At 43.2% G+C, this 18,103-nt stretch overlaps 1 long non-coding RNA gene across 1 annotated transcript in view; it reads left to right on the plus strand.

The window, feature by feature from the left end:
• LOC141984159 (uncharacterized) overlaps positions 1–18,103 on the plus strand; it is a 33,691-nt gene that overhangs the window by 6,022 nt on the left and 9,566 nt on the right. The window contains exon 2 of the long non-coding RNA XR_012638670.1: positions 10,635–10,722. This is a non-coding gene — a long non-coding RNA (uncharacterized LOC141984159). The remainder of the gene's footprint in view (positions 1–10,634; positions 10,723–18,103) is intronic.

Consider the following 18,103-nt stretch of genomic DNA (forward strand, 5'->3'; position numbering starts at 1 on the left):
GTCATGTGTGTGACATCCTTAGGGCAACAGAGATTCCATGGGTTCTCTTGCACTTTACTGTATCTTGATATTGAAAGGGGGAGGGAGGAGCTCCAATAACTAGCTTGTAATGATTAATATACTTTTCATAAAAAATGAAATTATGAGGGACCCTTCACAGACTCTAAAACTTTAATTAGGAGACATAGATAGATGATATTTATATAGACTATAAAAAGAGGGGAAGGCAAATAGAAGAAATAATAGAAGAAAGATGGAACAGAATACATTATATTCTAGGTTTGGCACATTTTGTAGTCTGGCTGCTACTTGGCTGCTATCTCTGCTGTAGTTAAGAATAACTCAGCATTTCTTTTATAAAGTGCTGTTTTCACATCTTAATAACATCCTATAACATGAAAAGGAGTACTTGTGGCACCTTAGAGACTAACCAATTTATTTGAGCATAAGCTCAAATAGCTCACGAAAGCTTATGCTCAAATAAATTGGTTAGTCTCTAAGGTGCCACAAGTCCTCCTTTTCTTTTTGCAAATGCAGACTAACACGGCTGTTACTCTGAATCCTATAACATACAACTCAGTAACTTGGGCCCTAATCCTGTAATGAGCTTTGTCTACAGGGTCTCTGCCAATCAGAGCTGGGGGGAAATTCCTTCCTGTCTACAAATATGGCCATTAAAACTCCTCTCTCCTGCCACCCACCACTGCTCATCTTTCATGATTTTGAACCTGGTTCCCACCAGAGACACTTCTTTGCTGTGGTCCCTGTGATTGATCTAGTTGGAAGGGGAGAAGGGGACATTTAAATCTAGTTCCTGATGCTTCCCTCTAGAGCTGTCTAATTACTAGATCCCAGTTCTGTAAACCTAGCTTCCCCTGCTCCAGCCATTGCTGCTTTCCACTAAAATCATTCTTCACTGTGGCCTCAATGCCAGCAGCTCTGGCTAGGGAGAAAACAACTGGCTTATTGAAGGGCAGGAAAATGCTAAGGGGTTTCGCTTTTATGTAACATTATTGCACTAGAAGAGTGTAGTGTATTTCTTTCCTTCTGTTTTGGTGGCAGTATCTAATTTATTATAAAGATGTTCCATAAGCAAGCAGAACACCAACAAAAACTGATGGAGCCTTCTTTGCAATCCTGAATAGATCCAAGGAGAGGTTCTACAACTCTAGATGCACATGTAAAATCTGTAATGCAATCTTGCAATATTTTTTCATTCTCTTACGCTTACACGAATTTTATTGTCCTAACGGTCCTATGTGAATTTATTGACAGCCTTCTTTACGTAAGTGCTTTTCTCTTAAAGGTATGTATTTTAATTTTTTTTTTTTTTGCCACCACCTGTGCTGTGCGCTATATAATTAGGTGTGATTCAAGAGGTAAGGCAAATATCAATGAAGTTAGCTAACTGGTGAACTTTGGCTTATGGCCAAAAGATTTTCACTATTACCCTATATTAGTCTAACATGTAAAGCTTACCGTGTAATTTTTATAGATATTACTTTCATGGATCATCTGGCATCCAGAGTACAGTACATGGCTACAAAATGCTATGCACATTATTGGATGTAGAAACAACTGTGGGATAAGGCAATAGCATGAGAACCTGTAACTAAAGACTGTACCATAAACAAGTGCCAGCACCGGGCGAGTTCTGTGATATCTCACAGGGCCCACAGAGATATCCCACGTCTGCCAAGATCTCTCAAAATGCACTGTGCTGGGAACAGTGGTAGAGGTTGCCAGAAATCATTGCAGCTGAATTGGTCTAGCTGACTACTAATGCAAGCACAGGCCAAAACTGCAAGTGTCATTAACATGATAACAGCATGACGAGTGTGGATGGACTTAACCATTTGTGCTTCAGTTAGCGTAAAGCCATTGATGAATTCATTTACAAATGATTGAGCTTTCCAGCCTGGTTGAGGCAGTTTAACCATGATCGGCTGATACAATTCTACGCAGCAGCCTTTATGTGCACTGAGTGGTACCACATATTCGTTGTGGACCTCGGGTGAGTCCTTCCCCTTCTCTGTGCCTCAGTTTCTCCTTCTGTAAAATGCGGATTATGATATCTCCTTTATAAAGCATGTTGAGCTCTAATGACAAAAAGTGCTATGTGAGAACTCGAGGGGGTTTATAGCTATGTATAATATATACAACAATGCCATTTCCCAACACTGGCAAACCCTCCTAGCGTAGGGGAAGCTTATACTGCCAAAAGAGCGTTTGCCAGTATACCAATTCCCCAAATGAAATAAGCAATACCAGCAAAAGCTCTCTTTTGCCAGCATAACGGCACCTATAGTAGGGCTTTTGCCAGTATAAAAATGTTGTAAACAATCATGTCCCTAACCAACATTGTTGTAGCAGCAAAAGTTTCTAGTGTAGAACTGGCCTTAGTTTTCCTCTTCTACCTAAGGATTCAGTTGGATGCTAAGGACTTCCTCTTCTTAATTTCTATCCCATGACTCCTAGTTACTATATAACACCACAAACAATGCTGCTTACTACCTTCAAACACTTGCAGGTGGTTATCAGATTCCCCTAGCAGAGACACACATCTCTAAGGTGCCACAAGTACCCCTTTTCTTTTTGCGAATACAGACTAACACGACTGGTACTCTGAAACCATACACAGGGCTACAGATTGAGGCATAGGTACTATAGGCTTGTAGATAGGGTCCTGGCTCCAGGAAGCTCATGATGTCATGCTTCTGACTGTAAGCTTTAATTTAAAAATATTTATGTTTTGAACCTCATCACTGTGAAGAAGAAAACGTGACTTCAATATAACAGAGAGGGTGACCCCTGCCTGAGTTTGCAACGTCCTGAAACAATAGTTCTGAGAGTGTGAACAGTTCTGTCCTTCTTGATGGACTGTTTACTCTGCAACTGACTGTTTGTGGGTGGGTCACCAGCCTTCATTCTTAAAGAAAAAGTAAGTAAGTTTCTAGCCCTCGTGGGTTAGAATGTGACCCCAGTGCAGACCCCGAAAGGCTCAAAAAGCAGAAGGCCAATAAAAAGAACACCCAAGTCTATTATTGTTACATAACCACATGGTTTTAAAGCCAACCTCATCATTTTTGGTGAGCCTGACTCTCATGATTTTTGAACATTTAAGGTTGGCACTTCTGCTACTTGGTCATCTGGGATCAATAAGGTGCTTTATTTGGATGAAAAGCACAATGAGCTAAGAACACTTGGACTCACAGCTCTGACTCTGACCTGTTTTCTGTTCTTGGACAAGTCACTTCTCCATATACCCCAGCTGCAAAATGGAAATAATTATGTTTACCCACCCCCCTTTACAAAGTGCTTTGAGAGCTATAGACAAAGAGCACTCCAGAAAAGCCAAGAATTGTTGTTGCTTGCAGCTAAAACTATGCCATCAGCACCTGATGACAACAATGACACAATCCACTCTCAGATACCAATACAAGAGACTGCCTTCTCATGTAACCTTGCACAGTTGTTGCAGTGTCAAGCACCATTACAGCTCACAAAGCATAGGCACAATTCTGCCAACCAGTGATGTCCAGGGCAGCACATATGCAGAATAAAATAAAGTGTATCAAGTATTCATGCCCTTTCCAAAAGGTGGAGACTTGATCTCCATTGGTTAGAGCTTGATTATATCTTGCTTCCATCCATAATTCAAAACTCTTGAATAAGATTTAGTCATTTATTTTTTTTAATTTTGTTCTTTGGCCTTAGCAGTAAGGAACAAGTAGAATCTTGTGACTTGAGCCTTCTGCTTAGAAAGCAGATGTGACCTGGGACCCAGGAGGTGTGAGACATGACATCAGTCTCCCACGGTACCATTAGTGTATTCTGTTCCAAAGAGTTGATAAGAGCTTCAGACATAAGGAAGACCTTAAAAAAAACAACAGTGGGGGAGGCATAAGAATCCAAGAGATGCATATGAAAAGATCAAGGAGCAGCATTTTCTAAACCCCAACAGGGACAGATTTGAGATCCCAGGTTTGGAGGGGACCCAGGCGGAGCAAGAAGGCAGGAGCAAAGTACAGTCTGATTGCTGACAGCTGGCTCCCTGCTTCACTTGTGAGGAAGATGAATGACTCAGGAGTAGGAGGAAGATCAGAATATATGATGGGGAGGAGTACCAGTAGGAAGCTGTCTTGAGGTGGAAGGGGGTTAGGTTAAAGGGAAGAGTCTGTCTAGAGTGAAGGGGATTTTTGGTGAATCTGGGCTCTATTAAACCTTATTCTGGCTTTGAAGTTTGAGATGCTTTCAGGAAGACAGAATGTACATAACTGACATCTTGTTCCTACTGAAGTCTATGGCCAGAATCCCATTGACTTCAGTGTCAACAGGCTTTGGCCTTTGGGCACTTAAAGTGGGTTTACCCACTGCCCATCCTTAGACAGTGATTTTTAAGTATTAGTCCTGTATCCAGCTCTCTAATTGTATAGGACACAAAACTGAGAGAACCAGCTCCCACCACTTAAAATGGATAAACTACATTGCTTGGCTCATTACTATGAGTTTGCAGATAGAATACAGGATCTTTTCAATAACGTATTTTATGGGTGTTTTCTTTAAAAGGGGCTATTGTAATAACTATCAATCTAAGATACTTATAAGGTCCCCATGATCATAGTACCCAAGCACCTCACAGTTCTTAATCTGTTTAGTCTCCAAACGTCCCTGTGAGGTAGGGAAGTAACTGGGTCCCAGTAAAAGAATTACGAGGGAAGTACAAACAGAAGAACTAAGGATCTTGTCTTTTTTGTGCAGAGGCCACCACAATATAAATACTAGATAATAAATATTCAGACCACATCTGGAAATTTGAGGGGGTTAAGGCAGCTCTCAGACCCTGTATTCCTGCTGAGACTTGCATAGATACTAAATTCAGTTTTAATTAAATATCAGAATGAAAAGTTCCAATCCTACTGATTCATTCACGGTCTGTCCTAGAATCAAGAATGGTGAGGAGAAAGAGAATGGGGAAGTGTTATTTACCCCTTCACATAACACAAGAACCAGGGGTCATCCTGAGAAATTAATAGTCAGCAGGTTTAAAACAAATATAAGGAAGTATTTCTTCACACAACACAGACTCAACCTATGGAACTCATTGCCAGGGCATGTAGTGAAGGCCGAGAGTAAAACTGGGTTAAAAAAAATTAGACTAATTCATGGAGGATAGGTCCATCAGTGGTATGGGATGAAAGCCCATGCTCTGGGTGTCCTTAAACCTCTGATTGCCAGATGCTGGGGCTGGACAACAGGGGATGGATCACTCAATAATTGTCCTGTTCTGTTCATTCTCTCTGAAGTAGCTGGCACCATCCATGGTTGGAACAAAGGATACTGGACTAGATAGACCATTGGTCTGACCTAGTATGGCCCATTCTTATGTTCTTAGTCAAAGCCTTTTAGTGAGCGGCACTGAGTCTTGGCTGTAGCTCACGAAAGCTCGTGCTCAAATAAATTGGTTAGTCTCTAAGGTGCCACAAGTACTCCTTTTCTTTTTGGTTTATATTGTTTTTTAGGGGGTAGGAATTTGCACTGCTATGGTTATACCAGTACAAATTTCTCTACTCTAGATAAACTCTGAGTTACTATCAAAAATAATTATATTCCTCTGTATGTAGCCCTCACACATATGCAGTCAATCTAATAATCCCCCCAGCTGCACCCTAACCCCGTGGTCCTCAACCTTTTTTCATTTGCAAACCCCTAAAAAATTTCAAATGGGGGTGTGGACTCCTTTGGAAATCTTTGACATAGTCCGAGGACCCCCAGGTTCTGGGGATCAAAGGTTGAGAACCACTAACCTAACCCACTCTTCCCCCCAGTGCCAACCAGCTGTATCTGATACTGATACTGTATCTGATACTTCCATTCAGCTTCCAAATTTTCCTGCTATTCCCATCATCTGACAAACAATGTGGTTTTAGCACAAGTCTCACGATATTTGGTGTGCATCTTAAAGCCACAGCTGCTGGAATCAGTGGATTGCATGAGCGGCTCAGCTATCGCTTAAAAAGAAAAAAAAGCAGCAGCCATCCTGGTTGTGGAGAAAGCTTGATCGTGTGGAGTGAATGCACCGTGAAGGTTCAGAAACCAGACAGAACCCACCATGTGGGTTTTTTTTTTTTCAATATCTCACAATTTTAAGCCAGTGTCATGATTTTTGTACGAGTCTGGCAAAATCTCCATCTGTTCCATGCACATTTGAATAGAAAAGCAACCCCATCCTCCCACCCCACCTCTGTCTCTCCAGACAAGCAATATGATCCTTCACCTCCACAAACACCCAGTCTGTAGCATCTACCCGCTACCTCCCTACCACACACACCCGACGGAATCAGGTGCCCCATCCAGATGTCATGTTTTCTCCACCTGGAAGCATTAGGAGCTAATTACAACAAAAATGCTTCAACTCTGATCATTCCTTTGAAGTGCCTCTCTTTATTCCCCCCTCCCATTTGAAATGATTCCCCATTATTCATTCTCTTCTCCTCTCTTTTTATTTCTGTTGTGCTTATTGTTATCTGTTTTGGCCCTACTTGTCAAAGGAACACCATTATCACCTCTTTAGTCTAATCCACTCCTTTGTTGTCTGAAGTTTCCCATCTCCCTCTCCCTCTATTTACTATTTATAATCTCATTCCCCTCTAGTGCTCTGGCCCCCCCTGATTCTTTCCAGTGGCTTCTGTGTGCGACCAAGGCTAGCCCATCTTCCACCCACCTTTTGTGTGCCTCAGGGGGAAACCAAGAATCCTGAGTTTTCTCCCCTTTTCCCCAAGTTTTCATCTGCCACTTGACACATGTCCAAATTATCATCAAATGCACTTATTATTCTAAATCAGAAAAATAACAATCCCAAATCCTGAGCCGATACAGACCCAAGAACTGTTTTCTACAGCTAGCTTAGAAAGGATCCTTCTCCCTATTGAACACAGTTTTGTGATAGTACTGCCAAATGTAGAGTTTGGGGAGGGCTGTGGGATAAAACAGAGTGCAGGGGCTTTGCCAGAGTTAGATATAAAAACCTCAGTGCTCTGTCTACATTAACACATCCACTATTGCTAGCACCTGGGCTGTCCCATGATTACACCATTAGTGGTTAAAGTGCCCATGTGAGAGGCCTTGTCACTAGTTAAGTAGCAGGAATCTACAGAACTGAATAGCAGATGAGTTGGCTGCACTATTACCTGGCTGTTTTGTAACACATGACTTGGTCAGGGCCAAAATAGTGTCATTCAAGGTGTTCATTTTACAGCATTTCAGAAGGCCGTATTCCATGCTGCATTACAAGGATGGAAAAACACATGCTCTTCAAAGGAAGAATTTAAGAAGATGAGGAATTTCCCACTGGTGTTTGCTCCTTGGCTGAGATACCTTCACATTTAGGCCTTCCCCATTGGATGAAACAACAGAAATTCAGGTGGTGGGGAGGCAGCAGGGAAATTAGAGTAATTCTAGGGTTTACTTGCAGAACTCATCTTCCATGTTTAAGGGCTTGATCATGCTCCCATTCAAGTTAATAGTGAAACTCCCATTGACTTCAATGGAGCAGGCTCAAGCTCACCGAGAGTTTCTAGCTCTCAGCTTATAAGAAGGACATGCAATATAATTCAGTGCACTGTGGTCTTGTTCACTTCTCATATTAACAGTAGGAGGTGTGAACTCTAACCATATTCATTTTAATGGCCTACTTAAACTTTCCACAACTGGGCTTCCTTATTAATAATGACAACCATTCAATTGCTGGCCAACTAGATGCATCAATTACCAAAGTAATCTTCATGTGCTAATATTACAACTGTACAAGGAGTTCATAGCACCCTGGAAGATCCACATTTGGTCACGTCTAGTTTGTTCAGTGCAAGATAGTTCCCTACAGCCTGTTTTTTAGCACTTTATCCAGTCTAGATAGAAATGACTGACATGATGTGTTTCAGAGTAGCAGCCGTGTTAGTTTGTATTCGCAAAAAGAAAAGGAGGACTAGTGGCACCTTAGAGACTAACCAATGTATTTGAGCATAAGCTTTCATGAGCTACAGCTAGTACTCCTTTTCTTTTGACATGATGTGGCTCCCCTTTGGTTAAATAAACAAGCTGGGGAAAGCTATTTTCATTTCTGGTTTTGATTTAGGACTATGCAAAAACTACAGACCCAATAGCTAATGGAAACTCAGTGGTGGTATTTCTGAGCTGCCTTTTCTAACCTACATCATATTTAACAGGTTTAATGCTTAAACTGCTGTCAATGATGCAGATGCAGAACCCTCTGAGCAAACTATATAAGAGTGAATGGTTTTTTTCTCCCTAAAAAGGAGATTCTTGCATAGATTTTCTTCCACTTTTGTAGTTCTGCATTGCCTTTATTTTAACTCTCCACATTATTCAAGCTTTTTTCCTTGAGATATATATATATATATATATACACACGATTAAAAGTCCTGCAAAATTAGTTATATCGACACACGCTAATGCAACCAAATCACATAGAGAAGTCCAAGGGAAAATATTTTTTCAGCACTGCTGCCTGTGTGTTCAGAGAAAGCACATAGGGAACATACTCACCTATCCTCATAATTTTGTCTTAGACTCAAGCATTTGGGAGATTTCCCAGGCCCGCAGACTTGCCTGAAAACACCTAGAAAATAACTGTCATTGGTCTTAAAAGTGTAAAGGGAGGAGCTAAGATGTACGGAATATAGCTGCCTCTAGATGTCTCTTAGGGCTCACTACAGCAAAGGCTCATAGAACAGTGGACTGGGAGTTCTATTCCTAGCTATTCCTGTGCCTTTCGGGCAGGGGCTGTCCCTCACTATATGTTTGCACAGTGCTGTCACTTGGGAGTCCTGATCTTGCTTGGGCCTTTAGGTATTGCTATAACATAAATATACCAGATGGGCACTGAGGTGCAACACCTAAGGGGTGGGAGGAGTCAGAGAGTGTTGCAAGGGAGACTTATTTTTGGTATATCTTTTGTGCAACTGAGGCAAAGTAACTCGCGTGTGATTTTAATAGCATAAAAGTGGCCCAGTTTCCTAGAAATTTAGGCATGAGCTTTTAAAACTAAATCTATTTAATAATGTATTTAATAATTACATAAGCAAAGGGGTCACTGTGAAAGGTAAATAGATTTAAGTGGAAGCATATTTGAAAATTTCTCCAAGTCCCCCTCAAACTCTTTCCTACTTTTCTGGAAAAAGTTTGTTTGCTGAAAGTTTAATTTTTCCACAAGGGGGCAATCTGTTTCTGAGACTGTTGTCTTAGGAACATTGCCCAAGGGCTTTGTTAATGCAGAGTTAAGGTTGACTGACAGTGCCTAGTAAAGTTCCAAAATGTTGAATGTACCTATACTTAAACCGCTGAAAAAACAGGAAATAAAGAGTTAAGATACATGCTAACTCTAACCTTAGCTCTGCCCCCTGGAGCTGGCTAGTGTCAACCAGGACTGCCTTCCAATAAGCAGACATAAGGAATGGTGTCACTTTATGTTCTGTGTTGGGTTTGTGGGCAGTGAATTTCCCTTATTTTCTGAGGAAGTAGCAGTAATGAGAGGAGCACCTGGGGTGGCACCAGGAGGATTCCTGGGAACACCTGCCTGCCACTCAACTACTAGATCTGCCAACCTTCTGGCCCCTTCTTGCTCCCAACAAGGCTGAAGGGGCCATAAGGAGGAAGGAATGGGGTAGTCGCTGGGCTATGAGGTGTGCATCTACCAGCTATGGTGCATATGGCTATGCGGTGCATATCTACCAGCAGCAAGGGGGAGTGGAGGGGAACTTAAGGGCAGGTCTACACTTAAAACACTGCATTGGAGCAGCTGCACTGATGCAGCTGGGCCGTCTAAATGCTTTAATGAAGACAATGAGTCTTGATTACATTATATTACCCAAATGCAAAGCTTACTTGAGTCTTTCATCTTCCCTCCATGTAATTAATGCTCTTTTCTTTGACAAAGTTGAAATCTGAGCTCGAGTGGCTCCCGCTGAGTTGGCTGGCATGAGCCAGCTGCGGGTGTCTAGCTGCTGTATAGACGTACCTGAAGTGTGTATGTGGACTTTAGGGCCCTTGAAATACCAGCTCTTAAACCTGAAACTTTGGTCTCATGGCAAAAATTACGGGAGGGGCCCTTGGAGAATGCAATTAATGTGCACAACACACACTCTGAGAAAGCCGCCACAGGTAGGACTCAGGATCATGGTACATGGCCAGTGCTTGTGTTCAGTGACCACAGCATTTCACCTTCCTCTGTAGCATGGGGCACGGGTCACTTGCTGGAGGATTCTCTGCTCCTTGAAGTCTTTAAACCACGATTTGAGGACTTCAATAGCTCAGACATAGGTGAGAGGTTTATCGCAGGAGTGGGTGGGTGAGATTCTCTGGCCTGCATTGTGCAGGAGGTCGGACTAGATGATCATAAGGTCCCTTCTGACTTTAATATCTATGAATCTATGAAAACCTTGAGTCACCCACTTACTCTGACATTAGGTTACCTGCACACCCTCTGGCTTGTAATCGGGCCCCAGTCCTGCTACACTGTGCACAGATGACTTTCTCCAGCACAGCAGCTTGGCTTAAGCCTCACTGCAGATCCAAATTTTATTCTGAATAACTTTTTAAATGTTGTCTTTCAAAAGGGGCAGTGGATGCTGGATCCTAGCTGAGCTCAGTCCTGAGCAGGTGATATCAATTTTGGGAGGATCAGAGTCTTAGTCTGAGCCCCAGGTATGTACCAAAAAAAAAGTGATAAGAACGATAACATGTTGGCATCATATGCTTTTTAAGGAAGGGTACGGCTGTATTGCAAGAACCCCTGCTCAGACAGCCCCAGGTATGGATCACTACACCGCCCCCCGATTCCCATGAGACACAGCAATTTGAGAGACAATAATCAATGTGGATTTTAGAGCAGGTAGGAAAACCAGCTGTTAAGTAGTGAACTAGTCTCACCCTTAACTATAGTGGTCTATTAGCCCACCCTGATCTAGTCATAAAAAGGTCCAGATTTCTTCATTTAGAGCCTGGAAAAAGTGCAGGAAGATGTTCAAGTATCAGTTACTTAAACACAAAGGCTGAAAAATTGTTCTTATAGAAAGAGTAATATACATTTTCCAATGGAAAAATCAGCTAGAAAGAATAGCTTAGGGGTTTAGAAATTAGATGCAGAGTTTTTCACTGAGACAAACTCACACAAGATAGTCAGTGACCAAAACTTGTCAGTATTTTCTGGGGGTTCAGTGGTCTGTATAGAAAGTGGATTGGTCTCAGTCCAGTTCCCAGTGGAAAAGTGTCTGCATATCATACCCCCAACACCCCCAATGACACCCATTGGCTGGGCTGGCTGATGCCAGCCCTACAGTGGCTCTTGCAAAGAGGACTTCTCTCTCCAGGCCTATCGGTCCCACCAGCAAGAAATTCACTTTTAAAAAACTGACTAATTAAGTGAGAGGACACCAAGAAACCACAACAAGCTGATGGTTAGTCAGGAATAAAGGCCTTGTCTACAGTGGGAATTTTCCCCAATTCCAGCAGTCAATGACTAACCAGTTGAGCCCACCCTGTTTCTCGCAGCGTTAACCAGAGCCATCTAACATGTCTCTAAACAACGCTTTCTTTGCCAATATTAAGGGCAAAATCATGTTTACCATAATGCTACTTGTGTGTTGGTTTAGCTTTTGAACTCGAAGCGTTTGTCCAACATAGTCGGGCCATGTGTTCCACGCCGTTTACTGGTTAGCTCCGTGAAATGGTGTCTTAAAACTCAAGGCTCTTTGGACATTGGCAGCACATTTTCTAGGAGTGGTTGGGGCCAAAACAAAACTCCTTCTCCCCATGCTGCAGCCCAAGCTCACACAGAAAGTGGTGCTGCTGCACCTGAGCGTGGATATACGTCAGGGTCCTTCAGTATGTTCTGTACCTGTCATAGAACTCTCCCTCGCTGCCTTAAAACTGGAGTGTGACATAGAGCAGGTCGGGAGCCCGGTGTCACCTGGGCATTTTCACTGCTGCGATGTCTGCTCGAACTTCAAAGTTGACTGTAGCTGAAAACAGATCGGTCTTTGATTAGAAACTCAAAAGGGGAAGAACAGGAGGACTTGTGGCACCTTAGAGACTAATACATTTATTTGAGCCTAAGCTTTCGTGAGCTACAGCTCACTTCATCGGATGCATTCAGTGGAATGCATCCGATGTAGCTCACAAAAGCTTATGCTCAAATAAATTTGTTAGTCTCTAAGGTGCCACAAGTCCTCCTGTTCTTTTTGCGGCTACAGACTAACACGGCTGCTACTCTGAAAAGGGGAAGAGTGATACATGTTTCCACCTTGGAAAGTAACTCAGCAAGCCCAGGGCATTTATACAAGAATTGTGCAACAATGTATTAAGTTAGGTATTTGCAATATTCTCACTTTCCCAGCTCATCACCGTCTGGCAGGTATACACCTTGGCCACCATTTTTTTTTGATGAAGTGGCCAGCTAATCAGATGTTTGTAGCCCCCTAAGGTTTGACACATTCATCCCCACCTCCCACCAGCTCTCCTCTGTTGTGGAATGTGTGGGTATCCCCACTCTGCCTGGATATAGTCAAGGCTAGATCACATAATGCCAGCATGCCCAAATCACTGCTCTGTGTCTTATTCAGCAACATTTCAGTCTATGATATTTTGATGCAATTGCATTGTTGCTCCAGTTATTACATGTGCTGTTCAGAAAATAATACAAACAGGGGGGAAAGGAACTAACTAGAGGGCGTCTTGAATTTTCTCCCAGAAGAGACTCACTTTAAAAAGGGGGAAGGTTGTTCTTAAGTCTCTGTTCTCAGTGAACAAATGGAATGATAGAAACTGAAATGGGAAGCAGGGGATGGATCACATGGTGATGGCCTGTTCTGTTCATTCCCTCTGGGGCATCTGGCATTGGCCACTGTCGGAAGACAGGATACTGGGCCAGATGGACCTTTGCTCTGACCCAGTATGGCCACTCATGTTCTTATGCTCTTATAATGAGATTTTGAAGAAATGTTAGCAACAGTTTATATACTTGCCAAAAAACCCCAACAACATCCTATTTGATTACTATGCACCATTTCAACCCTGTGGACCACATCCCTACCAGTGCTTAATTGTTAATGAAAGAGGTGCTGGGGCTCAAACAATTAGGTTTGGGGGCTCAAGCAATTTTTTTTTTTACTTTCATAACTGACACGGCAAGCCCAGAGGTGCCAGGGCTATGAACTGCCAAGCCTAGAGCTGTCAGGACTCAGCCCTGATCCCCACCCTGATGCAGGAGCAAGGAGGAAGCAGCTTGTGCCTCCTCTATCCAGGGGCTGCCTTAACTTGCACCCCTGCTTCAATGAGCTCTATTGGGCTTTGTAGGAGGACAGGTCTGCTGCCCTGGCCCCACTCCTCCTTCCCTAATGTGCCCCCTGAGTCCCTAGAAGGGGTGGTGAAGAGCTGTCAGAGGCCATTTTGCATCTGAATGGCATTGGGGTATTGCACTTGTCCTGTGGCCTCTTTGTGCCAGCCAAGCTGATGTAAAGGGGCCCAAGGCAATACTAAATCAAGCCCTATGGGCTTAAGTGGTGCACAGGCCTTGTGCAGATGCTCTGGAAAGTGTTTCATTCACCATCTATGAAAATTATTCCGTTACCCCAAGTGCATCTGAGCCCCACATGAGCCCCAAACCCAGCATCATTATTTTTCAAGCTGTGAACACCCTGTTAGTAAACAAGACCAGCCCGATTGTCCTGGAAACTGACCGACTGAGCATCTCCGCAAGGCAGCTACAGCCTGGGCAGCAGCCATTCACGCTTCCCTGTCAATGGCTCTGACTCTACTAGACACCATTTTTTACAAGCCTTCCAGCGTAGCCAGGAATTCACAGACTGACAGTGTGGCACAGACATTAGGGCTGACAGTGTAAAGGGTCTCATGTGTTTCCAGCCTATTGTCACCTGGACCAGCCATATACTGGGAGCTAACAAAACCTCCTAGTCATTACACTACCAAATGGGAACAACTTTTGGTCACTGCTGACAGAGGCTGCCTTGAACCACACTCTAGAGATGAAAGACTTTACTCCTATTGCTAATTCCCTGAGGCAACCAGTCTCCCTGGATAAGTCTTTCACACTGCTAATCAGAAGATGCAGACCCTGAGTGCGGGGAAGAGAAAGGAACAAATACATAAATGTTACTAGCCTATGTCACCACACAGAGGCTTCCTATCAACCTCCTTCCTGCTAGCAATGCATGAAGGTTGCATGTTGTGGATAGAATTTATCTGAGAACTTGAATCTATTCATCAGTGATGTCAATCTGCAGCCAGGCTTTAAAAAGATCAGTAATGCTCTTTGAAAGCACAGCGCAGCTGCTGCTCCACACACACTCTGGTGCATTATCAATCAGGTCTACTTCATGTGAACACAAGCAACAGAAAATAGTATAGCAATCATCTTATTATATAACACAGGGAATTTAGAACACAGACGTCTCTTTGACAAGCAGGAATCCAAGGTTATATCATGTCAATCCAAAAATAATTTCTTCTAGATTTGCATAAATCCTCCGATTTTACCTGTGATCTGGGCATATGGTATAAGCAATTCCTGTGTAGTAACACAGAGGCCAGCAAATGTATCATTTCTGTAGCTTTGCTGACTGTTAATACTGGACAAGTATAAACTCATTTAGGCCTTGTTTACACTGGGGAAAATCCATTATGTTAGAAAACATGTTAACAAACATGTTCAACAGGATTTTGCCCATAAAGTAGACAAGGACAGTTGTGTTTAAAAACGTTACCTGATCACGGTTAAACCTAGGCTTCCCGTAGTAGCAGGATGCTAGAAGAACTTGTTCATTTCTGAAATAGAATTTATTGATTTACAGTCAACGTACTAGTTCCATGCATTTGGAATTCTGCTAGCTGTGAATACCACACATAGAAACGTTTCAGAGTAGCAGCCGTGTTAGTCTGTAGCTGCAAAAAGAAAAGGAGGACTTGTGGCACCTTAGAGACTAACAAATTTATTTGAGCATAAGCTTTCGTAAGCTACAGTAGCTCACGAAAGCTTATGCTCAAATAAATTTATTAGTCTCTAAAGAGCCACAAGTCCTCCTTTTCTTTTTACACATAGAAACAAATTCTTGTCTGGAGTAGGTGGTTGATCTCTAACGAAGCTGGAGAAGACCCAGTTCTCTATATGCTGTAGTAAAGCTCATTCTTTTATAAATCTGAACAAACATTTGGCTAGGGAAGGTATTAGTCCCCAGGATTTAAGATGATCTCTTAACAATTATTTCACTTATATGGCAGCTTTTAGTTGAGGCTCTCAAAGTATTTTCCAAAGGTGGCTATGTATTATTATCCCCATTTGGCATATGGGGAAATTGAGGCACAGAGGGTTTAAGTGACTTGCCCAAAGTTGCACAAAAAAGTCAATGGCAGAGCTAGGACTAGAACCCGTGTGTCCTGATTCCTAGCCTCTTGTTCTAGCCACTAGACATCACTGCCTGATGTCCTGCTATTACAGGGCCTGTAGCTGCTTGATGATGGAATTTTATTAGTTCATAATCAAACGGTGAGGCCCAAACAATGTGCAAATATTTTTGTAAAGCTATTGCTTCTTTGGAGGGGGCAGGAAAGTGTTTTCAATAGAAATAGCATGAGAACTAAGATGAAATGCTTCCAATTAGCCCACTGGGAAAAAGAACAGGAGGACTTGTGGCACCTTAGAGACTAACCAATTTATTTGAGCATAAGCTTTCGTGAGCTACAGCTCACTTCATCGGATGCATTTTCCCATTGGGAAACACATCTAACTATCAGTTGCTTACTGGCCAGATTAAAGGCTCCAAACTGTGACTCATTAGCAAGGAATACGATGATCAAGAAACCCATGAGTTCATATTGATAAACCCACAAGTTTTGTTTGTAACCTGAAATGCAAACACAACCAATGCCCAGTGCACAACTCCCATGCTCTACTATGTGTGTTATGGCTCCATGGGAGGGTGTGTATGGAATCTTGAAAAGATCAGATTTCAGAGTAGCAGCCGTGTTAGTCTGTATCCGCAAAAAGAAAAGGAGGACTTGTGGCCCCTTAGTCTCTAAGGGGCCACAAGTCCTCCTTTTCTTTTTGAAAAGACTAGGTAACTTACAGGAGAATATCCTGGGGGAGGGGAGTGACTGATGCTGTGCTCTGCATTTAACCAGAAAGCACAGCAAACTTGGCCAGATCATTGCCAGATGATTGACCTACCTCAGAGCTAGTTTGCCTTTGGGGGATGGAGCTGCAACCCAGCCTGCTATAGTGTTACACCATCTCCCCCAGCCATAAGCAAGATTCAAAGAAACATGCTGTAGCAGTTGAAAAGAGGAAGTCCATCTCCAATCAGCCACGTGTCTGTCTATATTAAGCATCTTAAGGCCCCAGTCAACTTGCTATCTACGCACCAGTGTGAATTAGATAAAGCGCTGGCTCTCTCACCTTGCAGTGCAGAATGAGAACAGACCGAACCATGTCCTTGAACCATGCTAAAGCCATGGACAACCTGTACGACAGAGCTGTGTCGAAGGACACAGGTGTTGTGTCCAGGTTGGTTTTGTTTTTGTGTGGCATAGATAGGGCCTTTGGAGTATGGCTGGAAAATGGTGCTGCCAACGTCTAAGCAGCATGTGAAGTCCTTTGACAGGGTCTGAAGGGGTGGAATGCTCACAGGGTTTGAGAGGAAATGGTCAGGTGACAAATACTAAAGCAGCCCGAGGTGACGGGGCAGTTAGGCAAAGAGAGAAATGATTATATGCGAAACAAGGAGATCCAGAATGTGACCGGGCACGCTGTGATCCTGTCTACACTACATCTTGGGCTGTGCTAAGCAGGGGTGTGTGCTTATTGAGTTGTCTCTTACAACACGGTGGCGCCATTGGAGTGGCTGAGGTATGACTGCCCCTGTAGTAGTGGTCTATAGTCAGATTCTGCTCTCAGCTACATCAGTGGAACTGTGACAGTATAATTATCTTGGGATAGCTGAATTTGGCTCCCTAGTCTTTAGAATGGTATTGATTTTACTTGAAGGGATTTCTATTGTGCTTACCTACCTGTAGCCAGAGTGTGTGTGTGCCTAACACAAGAATGGATGGGGAAACTGAGGCACAGAACAATCTTACATAAGGTCTTACACGGACCTTACACAAGGTCACATAGGAAGCCTGTGGTAGAGCCAGAATTGAACCTAGGTCTCCTGCATCCCAGTTCACTGCTTTAAACACAAGGCCATCCTTCCTCTCGTATGTTGGAAACCATTTTAAAAATGTCAGCCCTTCCTCACCACCTCTCCAGCACAATCATTTACATTTTTCAGAACTGTTTGTTATCCCTGCTGGAAATGTCACGAGGGCAGGGCTGGGCTACTGCAAAGCTCATTCCTGTGCGAATGGACAAAATATAACCAGTTATCCTCTTCCTGCATGGTTACCATGTGCATTCAAGGGGGCAAAGGGAGGTTGGGTTGTTTTTTTTTTTAAAATGAGCAACTTTGTCCAGGGCTCTGCCTCTCTCTCTACCATGGTCCAAATGGTAGACAGGACTGTGTGGCACCATAGTTCTACATAAGGTCCTGGTCTGCTCTCAAAGTCATGCTGTTAAAATGGCATTATGGCATTCTGTTCATCTTCAGATCCAATGTTCTTAGTGTAAGAGTAAGGAGATTGTTTCCCACCCCCCCGCCCCCCAGTAATCTCTGTAAACTCCTGCTGGGATCTGAGAGTTGAGCTTGGTTCTTTCTGCCTCCTGCACCATCACCAGTAAATGAGTCCTTCTCAGGATCAGAGATGTTATAAGTGGGGTTTACTGGACAGTTCTCTTGATGCATGAGCCAACTCCCTGAGCAGCTGTGAGTCTGAGTATACACAAGGAAGGTGCCATTTTCACACAGCCACTTTCGGACCACCGCTACACTCACCAAAGTCAAGACAGAGCTGCTGGAACTCTGCATCACACTACAGGGCTTGTCTCTTTGATGGGACAGGAGTAACAGAAGCACCCTGGGTGTTGTGGATGCACTTGCCAGAGCTTAAAACCCAAGCTCTGTTCTGCTCTGAGTGG

This window comes from Natator depressus, chromosome 3, assembly GCF_965152275.1.
Source record: "Natator depressus isolate rNatDep1 chromosome 3, rNatDep2.hap1, whole genome shotgun sequence".
Taxonomy (NCBI): domain Eukaryota; kingdom Metazoa; phylum Chordata; order Testudines; family Cheloniidae; genus Natator; species Natator depressus.